This window comes from Ursus maritimus, unplaced genomic scaffold, assembly GCF_017311325.1.
Source record: "Ursus maritimus isolate PB19 unplaced genomic scaffold, ASM1731132v1 scaffold_1, whole genome shotgun sequence".
NCBI classification, from domain to species: Eukaryota; Metazoa; Chordata; class Mammalia; order Carnivora; family Ursidae; genus Ursus; species Ursus maritimus.
Window position 1 is genome coordinate 49,459,674 of NW_024423343.1, and position 17,700 is coordinate 49,477,373.

Sequence of the window (17,700 nt, forward strand, 5' to 3'; positions counted from 1 at the left end):
TTATTCTGGCCACACTGCCAAATTGTTTAGCTTAACACATAAATTAATTCATTTAATTTTTGTAACAGCCCTGTGAAATAAGTGCCATTGTAATTTTCATTTGATAGCTGAGAAACTACGATTTATTAACGTTAAATAATATGTTCATGCTTTTTCATTAATAATGCTACCAGTTCATATTTTTTTGCATCCCTTACTGCTATTGGAACATGGGAGGAATTGATCCTGTCATTTTACAGGGAACAAAATTGATACCATTGAATGACCTGCTGATAAATGTCAAATGATGTCAAATGACTTGAAGTTACTCATTGAAATGGGAGTAGAACCTCAATCTATTGGCTTTTGTTCAGGAGGCTTTCACTGGACTTTACTTCTATGGAACTGGGAGAAGAAATTTATTTAATAATTTCACACATCCTCAAATTATCTGTCGTAGCTACATCATTATAGGAAATAGTTAAAATGGCATGAATCTGAACTCAATTACAAATGAATTTTCAGGAAAATAGAGGATTCTAGTTAATCAAATATTCTGGTTAACCAAGACTTTCTATACATGTTATATAGGAATTATCTACTTTAAAATGTCCTCAATATTAAAACTCTACAGGACACACTGTATTTTAATATTTGCTAATTCATAAAACAGTTTCTTGCTATGGTCTAGAATCAGAATACCATCTCTTCAGGTATAACTGAATAGATACTAGATTATTTTAAATATTATATATTAAGGTGGTACTTTCATAAAGTTTTCACATAAAAGTATTGCAAAAATGAAAAATTCAGTTAATCATTCAGGAAATTGGAGAACTAAAATTTGTAGAGTCTCTCTGGTTTTTCCTTTAGGTACTTTTACATGAATTATGTACTCTAACTTTCACAAATAAAATTGGTTTTATATTCACTTTGCAGATAAAGAAAATATACCTCAGAGGGATTAAGTCAGAGGTTTCTAAACTTTTTCAGTTCACAGTATCTTTTGTGTCTTAATAATTTTTCATGACATCACTCTGCCAAAAGACACACCTAAAAGTTTCCTTTATTAAGTTGCTGGTCCCAACTTAGGTTCTAACAACTTAGTGCCCATTTAAAAATAAAATATATATAAATTAAAACCAAAATTAATATTTTTATTTCATTCTTAAATATCCACAATTACTAGTAGGATGTGTGTGCCTGTTGGACCCTGAACAACTTTGCAAACTGCACGGATTGCATGTTACCACTTTCATTTCCTGTTCTACATTGACTTTCAAGTGATACTTCCTTTTTATTACACCAATTGCTGAAAACCCAGCTTTGCAAAAATACAACATCACTGAAAGAAATGTAGCACGATCCAGTGTTGATAATGTAACTAGTTTGAGCTAGTAGTTTGCACTATGTTGAAAAGATGTCAAGTATCATCATGTCTCCCTTGAAAATGTAAACTATTTTATGGTGCCTTGGGAATTATCTCATCACACCAGTTTGGTATACTCAGGGTTCAGTAATTTCTCAAAATGAGATAGCTAGTAAGTGTTGAAATTAGAACTTGAACCCATGGGATGTTTATACATTCAAAATAACTGATAATATTTGATCTTTTATTGACTAAGATTTATCAGCAGTTCATTCAATGGAATTCTATTTAAAAACTAAGTAAATTTAAAATATTATTTGATGATATCATGTGAAGTCCTGTGTAGAAGAAATGAATGAATAATTTATAATTCCTTGTCAACAATATAATTTTAAAAACACATTAAAACCACTATCAAAAATAGTATCGTGCATGTGATTTATCTTTGAAAACAGACAAAAATGTTTGAATCTCCTACATTTCATTTAAACCAGGATTACTTAAACTAAGATATTAAATTTATTGCGAATTTTTAAAGTTGAATTCTCATGTGAAAATTTATAACCATAAAATTGTGCATTTCAAAATAGTCTTTTCTTGCAGATTTGCTGTGAGAGTAAAAGCTCATGACCATAAAAACTCATAAAAAAGATCATGAAACATCAAAAATGAAAAATATTGGTGGTTTATAAAGGAAACTGATCCCACAAATGATTTTTCCCTTCTCTCCTGTCAGAGGTACACAATTTGTGCTAGAAGAAAATTTTGTAAAATAATATAGTTTGTGTTCATTTAAATTTTTTTTCTTTTTTTTAGAGAGTCCCAATGTGGGGCTTGATCTCACAACCCTGAGAAATCAAGAGACTGATGCTTAACGGACTGAGCTACCCAGGCGCCCCTTCATTTAATTTTCATGCAAATATTTTAGATTGGTTTTGCTTTCTTTTGTTCAAATTAATTCACATCTTGACAAGTAGAAATAGGAAATATAATATGCCTATTTTTTTTGCTCCTTTAAGTATTTGCAGAGTCATCAGTGAAAAGAAAAATTGTGTATAGTGAGAGCTACTTTTAATTCTTGGCTTATAACTAATTTATACACAAATTGAACAAAATATTTGAAAACCTTTATATCATGTGTTCTTTTCCATCTCTTTCCACACTTGGATATGATTTGACTGAAGACATGCAGGTTCCAGTTCCATAGCCAAGGGTGCTCAATATCTAAATAAATTCACGTTGATGCATTTGTGTATAGAAGCATACATATGTGGGATTTATAAGAGTTAAGTATTAGAGCTTGTTCATTTTTTTACTTGAACCCTGTTTTTGAACAATAACCTATAAAAAGTTATTTCAATCCATAAAATTCTGTCTTTCTGATATTTTCCTGTCCTGAATACCTATGAAATTGATGTTTCTGTCTAAGCCACCTGATAAGACAATTCACAAGGATGAAATTATCAAATATTAACCATGTTCTTTAAGAATATAGAATTCCTATACATGAGATTATTTTGACATTAATTTATAGCTTGTTCTGAACATTAAAATACTGTACATATTTATTTTGGGTGAAATTAGTACTGGGCTGCAGTCTTCATGAAGCAAAGTATTTTGAGTTGACTCTGTCATCTCATTATGAATGTCTGGAGAATATGGAGCTGTTGGTTTGACACAGAGGTCAGTGTTGAGGTTGAGATTTTTGTCAGCAGGGCATGGAAGATGTCTGAGCAGAGGCCTAGCTATTTCTTGTTTTGAGTAAAGGATTGGTTTTGCAATCATCATTCATTTATATTTAACTTTGTTACTTGAAGTCAATCATCAGTTACAAATATAATTCCTAATATTTGGTTATTTTTGTACTTTGCAATTCTTTTGCTTTCAAATAGACCTGATTTTTCTCTCCTCATTCTTTTCCCAATATATATTTCTTGACAGCGTAAACTGTTAAATTTAAAAATAATTACTAAGGGAAGCTATAAAATCACAAACTTTGGAATCTTTAATAGTAACGTAGACTTTTCTGGGGTTCTTTAGGCTGTAGCTTAAGGCTGGGTAAAATTACATAATTTTCAGAGTCTACTAGCCTTATGGTTCTGTAATCCACTGCTATTTCAAGGAAAATGGAAAATGATTTGAAATTGAAATTTGCTGACTGTTGATACTGGTTTAGAAGACTACTATAACAAAGTATATTGTTGGAAAGTGTAATGAAGGAATACTGTGCCTTGGGATTACTTTGTTTATGTCAAATCTATCTTTTGGCATATATATTTGAGACACATTTTTGGGGGGGAAGGTGTTTCTTCTCTTTGAAGTCACTTTTATCTAAGTGCTATTTTGGAGTTTATTTTTCCTAGTTTCTGCCCACTTCTCAGCCCTCTCCCCCACACCCACATTATAGGTGGTGAATAGTTTGGAATTCTGAGTGGCTTAGGTGCTCAGTAATTCTGTGTTATACAGCACCTCGAAATGGCAGTACATGGAATTGGCAGTGGGCTGAATCAGTTAATTGTGTACTTCAAGGACGGAGGTCAGGAAATTGGAGGTCCAGGGAGACACAGAGGAAACTGGGCATTATAAGTGTACAGCCACATTTACTGCTTAAGTGTCTGGTGTGCCCTGGATGGAGGAGTGAGGAAAGGAGGCACAGAAGTGACAAAGATCATCTCTAAAGGTTCTGATAACCTCAGCTTTTTATTTTTTATTATGTTATGTCAGTCATCAGAGAGTACATCATTAGTTTTTGATGTAGTGTTCCATGATTCATTGTTTGCATATAACCTCAGCTTTTGCTTCTAATCTAAAGACTTCACTTGGAAATCTTTTGAAAGAAATTTGTATCTTTTGATGACAAGTAAGTGGTCAAAAAAAAAAAAACCCAACAAACTCTTGACATTGTCTGTACTGAGTTTGCATTTGCTTTTCTTACCTCTTGTATATGAAATGCTTTGGAACAACTTTTATATATTTTATTCTCTTAGTGTTTATAGCATTAATAGCTTATATTGTTAAATAAGAGTGTATTTTTGTCTTCTATCTTCTTGTTTTTAAGATACTTCATTTTACTTTCACTTTTCTATTTATCTTTTTGCTTTTTTTAAGTAAGAATTTTATGACTTTCTTATAATTTAGTTTTATCTAACAATATTACATTTTGAGCTGTTGGTTTTGTCTTAACGTTTTTAAAAAATTTGGACAATTTTTAAAAGTAGTTTTAGGTTCACAGGAAAATTCCTGTATAGAAGACAGGCAGATAGCCCAGGGACAGAAGGCATTATCTGAGGATCTCCTGAGATGCACTGGGAGAGATGGTTCCACCTTCTAGGAGTGCATCTAAGAGAGGTGGCATTGCCTCTCCAGAGACAAAGGAATGGGTGGGTGCCATTTCCCTCCTCCACCCCTCAGCATAGGCACGGAGACACCTGCTGAGGATTCCTAACCTGGACATTGGCTCTTTACTGTGCTTTACACCAAATCCCATGCTTCTGTGGTTTGGTACAACTGCTCTTCTGGGTCAAACCTTCATCAATCCCAGTGCCACAAGACTCTCCCCCAGAAGATGGGCACAGGTCCCTGCCACACCACATCATTAAAGTTTGGAGTTTTAAAATTCAGCCAGCCTGACTGGTATAGAGCACAAAGTGCACTGCTTTGATCCAGGCAGGCAAGCAACCCAGACAGTGTGAAGGCAGTGATCTGAAGGGCATTTGGGATGCATGAGGGAAACTCTTCACTCTTCTGGGAGAGTTTCCCTGACAGCAGCAAGGGTGAACTCGCCTTTCCGGGGATGAAGCAGCTGACTGGTCCCATTTCCCTCCCCTGCCCCTCAGCATAAACTAACTTCAGTAAACAGCACAGTGTCAACACTGGTGGCCTAAATTGCTTACACCAAGCCCTGCCACCCTGCACTCTGCTGGTACTGCTTTTCTCAGGCAAGTGTGCCTGAGAACCAGAGCAGCAGGCCCTTCTCCCAAAGACCAGTACAAAGCCCCACTTGCACCACATCTACTGACCATAGAGTTCTGCAAAGCTTGGGCTCTAGTGGAACTAGCATCAGGTCTCTTTTAACAAGCAGACCAGCACACATTTAGTTAAAACTCACCAAAGTCTGCCCTGGGTCCAAACATTCTCCACTGCAGGCAAGGAGAAACTCTGCAAAGGACTGACCTGAGGGACAGAGCAGTCAAAACACAGCAGTAGAGTGTATTCAGCATACACCTCGAGATATTTCCTGAAGTCCTGGAAGGTATATGATCTTTATTTCATAAAGCCATTCATCTCAGGAGCAGGAAACAACAAGCTTTCCTAACACACAGAAGAAGACAGAGACATAGACAAAAAGCCAAGATGGAAGAATTCATTTCAAAAGAAAGAACAAGAAAAGGTCACAGCCAGAGATCTAATTGAAATAAATATGAGTAATATGTCTGATCCAGAATTTAAAGCAACAATTATAAGGATACTAGCTGGGCTTGAGAAAAACATAGAAGACACCAGGGAGTTCCTCACGGCAGAGATAAAGGAGCTAAGAACTAATCAGGGCAAAATGAAAAATGCCAAACAGATTCGAAACCAACTGGATGTAATGACCATAAAGATGGAAGAAGTAGAGGAATGAATAAGTGACATAGAATATAAAATTATGGAAAATAATGAAGTTGCACAAAAAAGGGAAAGAAAATCGTGAATCATGAAAGTAGACTTAGGGAAGTCAGTGACTCCATAAAGCAGTGACATCCATATTATAGGAGTCCCAGAAGAAGAGGAGAGAGAAAAGGGGGCAGAAGGTTTACTAAAGGAAATTACAGCTGAAAACTTCCCTAACCTGTAGAAGGAAACAGACATCCAAATCTAGGAGGTACAGAGAACTCCCATGAAAATCAAGAAAAACAGGCTAACATGAAAATATAGCATAGTTAAATTTGCAAAAAATAGACATAAAGAAAAAAATGCTAAAAGCAATAAGACAAATGAAGTCCCTAACTTACAAGCGAAGACAAACGAGGGTAGCAGAAGATCTCTCTACAGAAAATTCATAGGCAAGAATAAAGTGGCATGATATAGTGAATGTGCTAAATGGGAAAAATATGCTGCCAAGAATACTCTATCCAGCAAGGCTATCATTCGGAATAGAAAGAGAGATAAAGAGTTCGCCAGACAAACAAAAACTAAAGGAGCTTGTGACCACTAAGCCAGACCTGCAAGAAATATTAAAGGGGACTGTTTGAATGGAAAGGAAAGACCCAAAGTGACAAAGGTTAAAAAGGAACAGAGAGAATCTCCAGAAATGATAAAACAAGTAATAAAATGGCACTAAATTTATAGCTATCAATAATTACTCTGAATATAAATGGACTAATGGCTCCAGTCAAAAGACATAAGGTGCCAGAATGGACAAAAAACAAGACTCACCTGTAAGTTGCCTACAAGAGACTCATTTTAGACCTAAAGTCACCTGCAGACTGAAAGTGAGGGGATGGAGAAATATTTACCATGCAAATGGACATCAAAAGAAAGTGATACTAGCAATACTTATATCAGACAAACTAGATTTTAAACCAAAGACTGTAGCAAGAGAGGAAGAAGGACACTACATCATAATAAAGGGGTCTATCCAACAAGAAGATATAACAATTGTAAACATTTATGCCCCCAACTTGGGAACACCCAAATATACAAAACAATTAATAACAAACATAAAGGAACTCAATGATAATAATACAATAATAGTAGGGGACTTTAACACCCCTCTTACAGCAATGGACAGATCATCTAAGCAGAAAATCAACAAGGAAGCAATGGCTTTGAATGGCACACTGGACCAGATGGACTTCACAGATATATTCAGAACATTCCATCCCAAGGCAAAAGAATACACATTCTTCTCAAGTGCACATGGAATATTCTCCAAAATAGATCACATACTGGGTCACAAATCAGCCCTCAACAATTACAAAAAGATCGAGAATATACGATGCATATTTTCTGATCACAACAATGATCACAATGAAACTTGAAGTCAACCATAAGAAAAAATTTGGAAAGACCATGGAGGATGGAGGAGAAAGAACATCCTACTAAAGAATGAATGGGTCAACCAGGAAATTAAAGAAGAAACAAAAATACATGGAAACAAAAATACATGGAAACAAAACGAAAACATGATGGTTCAAAACCTTTGGGATGCAGCAAAAGCAGTCATAAAAGGGAAGTATATACAATACAGGCCTACCTCAAGAAGAGAGAAAAATCTCAAACACAGAACCTAACCTTATACCTAACAGAGCTAAAAAAAAAAAAAAAAAAAAAAAAAAAAAAAAGGACAACAAATAAAGTCTAAAGCCATCAGAAGAGAATAGTACAGATTAAAGCAGAAATAAATGGTATAGAAACAAACAAACAACAACAACAACAACAACAACAACAACAAAAAACCCCAGTAGAACAGATAAATGGAAGCAGGAGCTGGTTCTTTGAAAACATTATTAAAATTGATAACCCCCTAGCCAGACTTATCAAAAGGAAAAAAGAAAGAACCCAAATAAATAAAATCACAAATGAGAGAGGAGAAATCACAACCAACACCAGAGAAATACAAACAATTATAAGAGAATATTATGAAAAATTATATGCCAACAAATTGGGCAATTTGGAAGAAATGGATAAATTCCTAGAAACATATAAACTACCAAAACTGAAAAAAACAGAAAGAAATAGAAAACTTGAACAGACCAATAACCAGCAAAGAAGTTGAATCAGTAAGCAAAAATCTCCCAACAAACAAAAGTCCAGGGCCAGATGGCTTCACAGGGAAATTCCAGCAAACATTTAAAGAAGAGTTAAAATACCTATTCTTCTCCAACTATTCCAAAAAATAGAAATGGAAGGAAAACTTCGAATTTCATTCTATGAGGCCAGCATTACCCTGATACCAAAACCAGATAAAGACTCCACTTAAAAAAGAGAACTACAGGCCAATATCCCTGATGGACATGGATGCAAAAATTCTCAACAAAATACTAGCAAATTGAATCCAACAGCACATTAAAAGAATCATTCACCAGGATCAAGTGGGATTTATTTCCGGCTGCAAGGGTGGTTCAATATTCACAAATCAATCAAGGTGCTATACTACATTAACAAAAGAAAGGATAAGAACGATATGATCCTTTCAATAGTTGCAGAAAAAGCATTTGACAAAATGCAACATCCTTTCTTGATAAAAACCCTCAACAAAGAAGGTATAGAGAGAACATTCCTCAACATCATAAAGGCCATATATGAAAAACCCACAGCTAATATCATCCTAAATTGGGAAAACTGAGAGCTTTCCTCTACAGTCAGGAACAAGACTAGGATGTCCACTCTCACCACTTATTTAACATAGTACTGGAAGGCCTAGCTTCAGCCATCAGACAATAAAAATAAACAAATGAAGGGCATCCAAATCAGCAAGGAGGAAGTCAAACTTGCATTATTTGCAGATGATATGATACTCTATGTAGAAAACCTGAAAGACTCCACCAAAAAATTGCTAGAACTGATACATGAATTTATTAAAGTTTCAGGATGCAAAATCAATGTACAGAAGTCTGTTGCATTTTTATACATCAATAATGAAGCAGCACAAAGAGAAATCAAGAAATTGATCCCATTTAATATTGCACCCAAACCCATAAGATACCTAGGAATAAACCTAACCAAAGATGTAAAAGATCTGTACTCTAAAAACTATAAAACACTTATAAAGAAATTGAAGATGAGACACAGAAATGAAAAAATATTCCCGGGAAGAACAAACATTGTTAAAATGTCTGTACTATCCAAAGGAATCTACACATTTAAGGCAGTCCTTATCAAAATACCACCAGCATTTTTCACAGAACTAGAACAAACAATCTTAAAATTTGTATGGAATCACAAAGACCCTGAAGCGAAAGCAATCTTGAAAAAGCGAAGCAAAGCAAAGCTGGAGGCATCACAATTCTGGACTTCAAGTTATATTACAAAGCAGTAATCATCAAAACAGTATGATACTGGCACAAAAACAGACACATAGATCAATGGAACAGAATAGAAAATTCAGAAATGGACCCACAACTATATGGTCAATTAATCTTTGACAAAGCAGCAAAGACTATCCAATGGAAAAAAGAGTTTCTTCAATAAATGGTGTTGGGAACACTGGATAGCAACATGCAAAAGAACAAACTGGGCTACTTCCTTATTCCATACACAAAAATAAACTCAAAATGGATTAAGGACCTAAATATGGGACCTGAAACCATAAAAATGCTAGAAAAGAATACAGGCAGAAACTTCACTGACACTGGCTGCAGCAACATCTTTCTAGATATGTCTCCTGAGGCAAGGGAAACAAAAACAAACTATTGGGACTTTATGAAGATAAAAAGCCTCTGCACAGCAAAGGAAAGAATAAACAAAACTAAAAGACAACTTCAGAATGGGAGAAGTATTGCAAATGACATCTCTGATAAAGGGTTAATATCTAAAATATATAAAGAACTTATCAAACTCAACACCCAAAAACCAAAGAATCCAGTTAAAAAACGAGCAGAAGACACAAAAAGACATTTTTCCAAAGAAGACACACAGATGACTAACACACATAAAAAGATGCTCAACATCACTCATCATCAGGGAAACACAAATCAAAACTACAATGAGGTACCACCTCACACAAGTCAGAATGGCTAAAATTAACAACACATGAAAGAACAGGTGTTGGTGAGTCTGTGGAGAAAGGGGAACCCTCTTACATTGTTGGTGGGAATGCAAACTGGTGCAGCCACTCTGGAGAACAGTATGGAGGTTCCTCAGAAAATTAAAAATAGAACTACCTTATGATCCATCAATTGCACTACTAGGTATTTACCCAAAGTATAAAAAAATACTGATTTGATGGGATACATGCATCCCAATGTTTGTAGCAGCATTATCAATAATAGCCCAATTATGGAAAGAGCCCAAATGTGCATTGGTAGATGAATAGGGAATAAAGATGTGATATATATACTCAATGGGATATTACTTAGCCATAAAAAGAACGAAATCTTGTCATTTGCAACAGTGTGGATAGAGCTAGAGATTCGCTTATGCTAAGCGAATTAAGTCAGTCAGACAAAGACAAATACCATATGATTGTACTCATATGTGGAATTTAAGAAACAAAACAGATGAACATAGAAAAAAAAAGAGAGGCAAACCAAGAAAGACTCTTAACTATAGAGAACAAACAGGTTTGCTAAGGGAGGGTGGGGGAGAATGGGTTAAATAGGTGATGGGGATTAAGGAGAGCACTTGTGATGAGCATTGGGAGTTGTATGTAAGTGACGAATCACTAAATTCGACACCTGAAACTAATATTCTGCTGCATGTTAACTAACTGAAATTTAAATAAAAACTTGAAACTACAAAAAAAATGATAGGCTGGACTTCATTAAAATTAAAAATTTCTGCTCCGTGAAAGACAATATCAAGGAAATGAGGAGACAAACCACAGGCTACATGGAAATATTTGCAAAAGACATATCTGATAATAGACTGTTAGTCAAAATATACAAAGAACACTTAAGACCCAACAATAAGAAAATAAGCAATCATATTAAAAAATAGGCCAAAGACTTTAACAAATGTCTCACCAAGGAAGATATACAGATGGCGAATAAATATATGAAAATATGATCCCATCATATGTCATCAAGAAAATGAAAATTAAAATGAGATACCATTACGCACCTATTAGAATGTCCAGAATCCAGAACGCTGACAACAATAAATGTTGCTGACGATGTGGAAAAACAGGAACTCTCATAAATTGCTAGTGAGAATGCAAAATGGTACAGACACTTTGGAAGACAGTTTGGTGGTTTCTTACAAAATTAAACATACTTTTACCATATGATCCAGCAATCCCACTCTTTGGTATTTATCCAAGGGAGTTGAAAAATTGTGTTCACACAAAAACTATACATGGATGTTTATAGCAACTTTATTCTTAATTGCTAAAACTTGGAAGCAACCAAGATGTCCTTCAGTAGGTGAATGGATAAATAACTGTGATACATCCAGACACTGGAATATTATTCAGTTCTCCAAACAGTCGAGCTATAAAGCCGTGAAAACACATGAAGTAAACTTACATGCATATTACTAAGTGCAAGAAACCAGTCTGAAAAGTCTGCTTACTATATGATTGCAACTATATGATATTCTGGAAAAAGCAAAACTGTAGAGACAATAAAAAGATCAGTGGTTGCCAGTGTTCAGGGAGTGGATGGGATGAACAGTTAGAGCACAGAGGATTTCCAGGGCAGTGAAAATACTTGGTATGATACTCTAATGTTGGATGCATGTTGTTATACACTTGTCCAAATCCACAGAATGTACAACACTATGAGTGAATCCTAATGTAAACTATGGGCTCTGGGTGATAATGATATTCGTGTAGATCCATCAAATGTAACAAACATACGTACTCTGGTAGGGGTTGTTGATAATAGGGAAGGCTATGGATGTGTGGGAGCAAGTGGTATACAGGAAATTTCCATATCTTCCCCCCAAGTCTGCTGTGAACTTAAAACTGCTCTAAAAAATAAAGTTAAAAAAACTTGGTCTTTGAAAGCCTACAACTTCTCTCATTGATTCTTTTTTCCTTAACGTACCTCTGTGTTCTCCATATTCTTGAGCAAATGATTACTTTTGTCATTTTAAATGGTTCTTCATAGGAAATGCTTTTTTTCTTTTCCCTGAATATAACTTTGTCTTCTCTGATAATTATAATGATTGACAGCATGTTTAAAATAAAAATCATTCAGTTAGTATTCTGGGAAATTTTTAAGAATTAGCAAATTTCCTCTTGAAATTTCTTGGGTAATATCTTAATTTTGTTATTGCTAGTTTAGTAATGGCTTGAAAAGCTCATAACACTTTGAAATAATTAGACTAGTTATCCAAACACTGCTACATGTAAGTGGGATTTCTATTTTAATGCATTGACACCACAGGTTAACCAAAAAGTATTCCAAATAAAAAAAAACTCTAAAATCTGAAAAATTTTACTTAATGACTTATTTATTCATGGATGTGAAAAAGAGTTGTGTACCCAGATCAGGCTCTAAGGGACTTCCCTGCCATATTGAAGTAGCAACCTGAAGATCTGGGTGTAGAATATGAGGTTTCACTTTATGATTCCTATATAGAGAGTAGAGTCTAGTGATCTAGTATGTATAGTTATTCAGCAATATAAGATGTAATATTTGGATCAATGACAAGTATAATTGAACCTCTCTGATACCCACGGCACTGAGTAGGATTATCTGATAAAATAAGGGACTATCCATTTTAATTTGAATTTCAGGTAAACAACAAATAATTTTTTAGTATAAGTATGTCCTAAATATTGGGTTGGAGATATCTATCTTTCTATGCTAAAAAATTATTCATCTGAAATTCAAATTTAATGGGGGATTCCATATATTTTTTAAAAGATTTATTTATTTGAGAGAGAGAGAGAGTGTGTACACTCGAGGGGCAGGAGGGGCAAATGGAGAGAATCTTCAAGCAGACTCCTTGCTGAGTGGGGAACCCATCGTGGGTCTCAATCCCATGACTCATGGACCCATGAGATCACAACCTGATCCAAAACCAAAAGTCAGAGGCTCAACCAACTGAACCACTTAGGCTCCCTGGGGAATTCCATATTTTTACTTGCTATTTCTGTCAACATTATCAACTTAGAACAATATGAAGCTGAAGAGCCAGGACATAGACTTAAAAAGTAGTAATGTAAGGAAATGCATTATAGCAGTTTAAAACATATACCCACGAGTTATTTGGCACTCCATCGAGAGGTGGAGTGTGTGTCTCTTCCCTTGAATCTGATTAGATTTAGGGATTTGCTTGTAACCAAGAGAATGCAGAGGAAACGCTGCTGCATGACTACAGAGGCTGGGACCTGAAATGTGCTGCAGTTTCTGCCTTGCTCACTGTTAAAGCACGGAGCCTCCAGATAGAAGACTACGGCTACCCTTGGGCCATCATACTGTGAGGAAGCCCAGACCACACGAAAAGGGTCAAGTAGGTGCTTCAGTTGATGGCCCCTGTTTAAGTCCCACTGAGGTAGCAACTTAGAGCCAGTAGCAACCAGCAGGCATGTGAGTGAAATCACCTCCAGGTGATTGTAACCCTCAGCCATTAAGAAGCTCCCTGCTGAAATGCTGACGTTTGTACAACAGAGAGAAACCATTCACACTATGTGGTATCTGAATTTTTGATTTTCATAGTCCTATACCATAATAAAGTGGTTGTTTTAAGCCACTAAGTTTTGGTTTAATTTTTTTGTTGTTATGTAGTACGTATAATACACATGTTAAGAACAAAGTGAATGTTTAACATAATCTGTGCTATGGGAGTTTAGAGGAGGAAGCAGTCATCAGAAGTTTGGATAGGGTGGGGCTCTCCTTCCCAGCCACTCCCCTCCCCACACACTTTAAAGGTAGAGCTTGACAGGTAGTATAGGACAGAGACAATGAGAAAGGAAAAGCGTGAAAGCAATTAATGGCAAAGATCCCTGTTCTTTTTTCTTTAAAATTCTTTTCTTAGAATAATCACAATTAAAAATAACCCAACTTGCAAAGCACTGGAAAAAAGAATAAGATCTGAATGGAGAAGAAATAAATTAAACTCCCATCTTAATTTCTTTAAATGCTTCTGGGCATTTAAAGATGAAGCTATTGTGGTTGTTTGTGCATAGTACTTAATGGTCTTTAGGGAGACTGATAAACTGAGAAACAGACTGCAATAATTTTGGATCGATGATCCACCAGGATGACTTAGTTACTTAAATTTCATATTTCTTTAAAATTCTGAAACAGGGGCATTCTAAAATGTTCTCTTAAAAGAACAGAAAAGTTTCATGGGAGAACAACACAATTTGGTGAAAAGAGACTTCTCTTTATGCCTTAATGCCTTCGGAGAAGTCTCCAAACTGCCAAACAACCAAAGATAAAAGCAAAAGAAAATATTTGGCCTTTATTCTGTGAAAAGATTTTTTGAGAGGCACCATGTGTGGGTAATGTAGGGAAAGATATTGATGAGTCTTTTTCCTTGAGGACTTTACAATGTCAGGAGGTGTTTATACTGTAAAGGATGTTTGTACATTACTCAAAATAAAGCTAAAACCTAGAGTATCTATTTACATATACAGAACTATATTCTTTATTTTAGAAGGGGTTGCTGAAACAGCTTCCTTCCTCTCCTTCCTGTATTCTTTCCTCTCTTCCCTTCCCTTGCACCTCTCTGGACCTTCCCAGGACCCTTCAGTTCTCACGCCGTGTCTGGGCCTATTAGTTCCTCTCTTCCTCTGCTATAGCCTATGAGCACTGGTTTCTCTGAGTTTCCTTCAAGCTATCCGTTGAACCCACTGATGGTTCCTTCACATGCGTCCAAATGTACTTCCCCTTAGTGAGGCATGGCAACCACATAGACAGAAATTTCCAAGATAAGTAGTATACAAACAATTTCATTATCTTCATGTATTTAAATTTTTCACAAATCCCAAGATTCTGATATTCAACTACATCTCTCAGAACTTTATCTAAATCTAAGAGGGACACCAAATCTCCCAGATCATGTATTTAGATTCCTTGTATGAAAAATTCTTATCCTCCATCCCTCATTTGCCTATTATTATTATTAGTGTTATTGTTATTATTATTTAATTAGCTTTCTGGTTACTCTGCAGCTTTCATTGAGACCATGGCAATTTGTTTTACTCTCTTTGTCTTTGCCCCAAATCTGGCATTTTCCCATCCGTCCTTCCATCCATCCATCCATCCATCCATCCATCCATCCATCCAGGTTATTATTCATGTGAATAACTCAAATTATACAATTGCCTCATAGTTACTTTTGGTTCTCAACTTTGAAACCTTTATTTCTTTTCAATTTAGTTACCTGGCATGTAGTAAACGTTATGGTAAAGAAATTACAATACTTAAAATGCAAATCAATTGTTAAAAACTATCACCAGACTTTGGTAACAGATGGGATTATCTATGTATTACCAAGAGCTCAAATTTCACTGTCCCCTGCTCTCCCCTTACCTTTAGGACCTTACAAGCATTCACCAGTTTAAGACTTCAGCCTTCCTGAATGTGGTGCGGTGTCTCATATGTACTTCAGAAAAGTTTGTCAGGGTATTGTCTACGCTGGTGTTTTTCTGCTACTCTGTGAGCTACTCAATCCCCTTTTGCCTGAGGGGCTGTCAGTGTTCTACCTGCAGGTACCTCCAGTGAAAACATCCATGCCCAGGCCAAGTGCTCACTTTCTCTGAACTTCCATAGCTGCCAAATCCCAAGGTGGGAAAGAATGCAGCCTACGTGATTAGACTTTTGTCTTAGAGACTTAAGTAACACCCCTTATATATTGTCAGTAAGAAGACTAAATGTTTAAGAAGTCAGATGTTTAGTAAGCATATAAGTATACAAGAAGTGATCCTATAAAAAAACCCAAGATTTTTTTAGAAATTAATTTTGGAAATCTGTTTGGGATCCATTTAATATCCGGTTTATATATGACTAAGGAAAGTCACGCCGTGTAGAAACCAAATCTTAGATTAGTCAAAAAGAATTTGAGGGATGCCTTAATAGACCTTTAGTTTGCAACTAGGATGGTTCTTAAAATATATTGAAAGAAGGAAGCCAGCTGCTAACACAAAGGAGTACTACTCAATAGTCACTGTGTAGGAGTTGTTGTGAGGGCTAGAAAGGAGACATTACAGATATTCAACAACTGCTTAAATCTTTACCAAGAAATACTTTTGGGAATGTGCCATACTTAAACTCTGTCTAGAGGTGATACACATTTTAGTTTAAAGAGTTATAAGCTGGTGGTATTCTCTGCATATTCAGTAACCTAGGAATGAACAAATTATTTGGGTCAGATTTAATGTACATAAGTATTGAAAGTAAATGAAAAATGAACTTAAGACTAGGTTGTTTAAGAAATATAAGCTCGCTTTGGAAATAAATCATAGCATAACCTTTGAAAAGAATAACCCCACCTTATTATTTCACAGATATTTTTATTTGTAAGCTGAGAAGACTCTATGGTTATACTATATTTATAAATTCAAAGAAGCTTTGCTAAGTTTAATTTTTTTTTAAGATTTTATTTATTTATTTAGAGGGCATGCACACACAGGGGGTGGGACAAAGGGAGAGGGAGAGAGAGAGAACCTCAAGCAGACTCTGCACTGAGCCTGGAACCTGATACAAGGCTCTATCTCACAACCCTGAAATCATGACCTGAGCCGAAATCAACAGTCAGACGCTTAACCGACTGCGCCACCCACATTCCCCAAGTTTAGTTTTTAATAAACAGATAAAAATAAGCAACAAAAGGGACAGGAGAAGGGTAGTTTTGGGTAGAAAAAGCAATTCTCATGCACTTTTAAGGCAGTTTCATTTGAAGTTGCACAAACACTGCAAAGTACACAGGCAAATACCCAAATTTGCAGATGTCACTAGCTTTTCAGAGTGAAGATTCATTTACCTATTCAGCTCTCAAAAAACTTTGATTGGATACTTAATATATCCCAGGCATTGTATTAAATAACAGAGATGAAAGGATGAAGACAATGCAGCCCCTTCCCCAAATGGCACAATCCAAATAGTGGAGACAAATTAGGTAAATATATAACCCCATCTAATATAGCATCCAAGAGATCTGCAAACATGAATTCATCACTCTATATAATTATATATCTTTTTAATTCGTCACTCTATATAATTATATATCTTTTTAGTATAAGGTGCTGCTTGGCAGAAACTCTAAAGGAGTTTTCAAACCCAACACGGATTCTCTCCCACAAGTCTGACTCATCAGGAGGGATTATTCTATCCTATGTTAAGTGGAACCACATCAAGCTATCTTGGAGCCCAAATTCCTTGAGTACAGAGCTGGTAAAACAGTACTGCAATGGGCATTCTATTTGATCTCTGCCAATCCCTCCCATTTTTCTGGTCTGCCTACAATGCTCTTCCATTCACATTCCTGAGACAAGTAATATCTGACTTTTGATCTTTTAGTAATGAAAGGAACTTTAACCATAACTGGATTCAAGTGTTCACTTGCCCAGTTTAATCCCTGGGTTTGATCCCAAGTTCCACCAGCAGGTGGTAGGGAAGTCAAACAGAGTTAACCTGTTTGTAATTGTTTGGGGCTGAGACCACAAGCACAGTAATCATTGTGATACTTCTGAGTAAATACAACCTTCTATGTTTATAACAACACCCGTAGATATTGTTCTCACTTGCTTTATT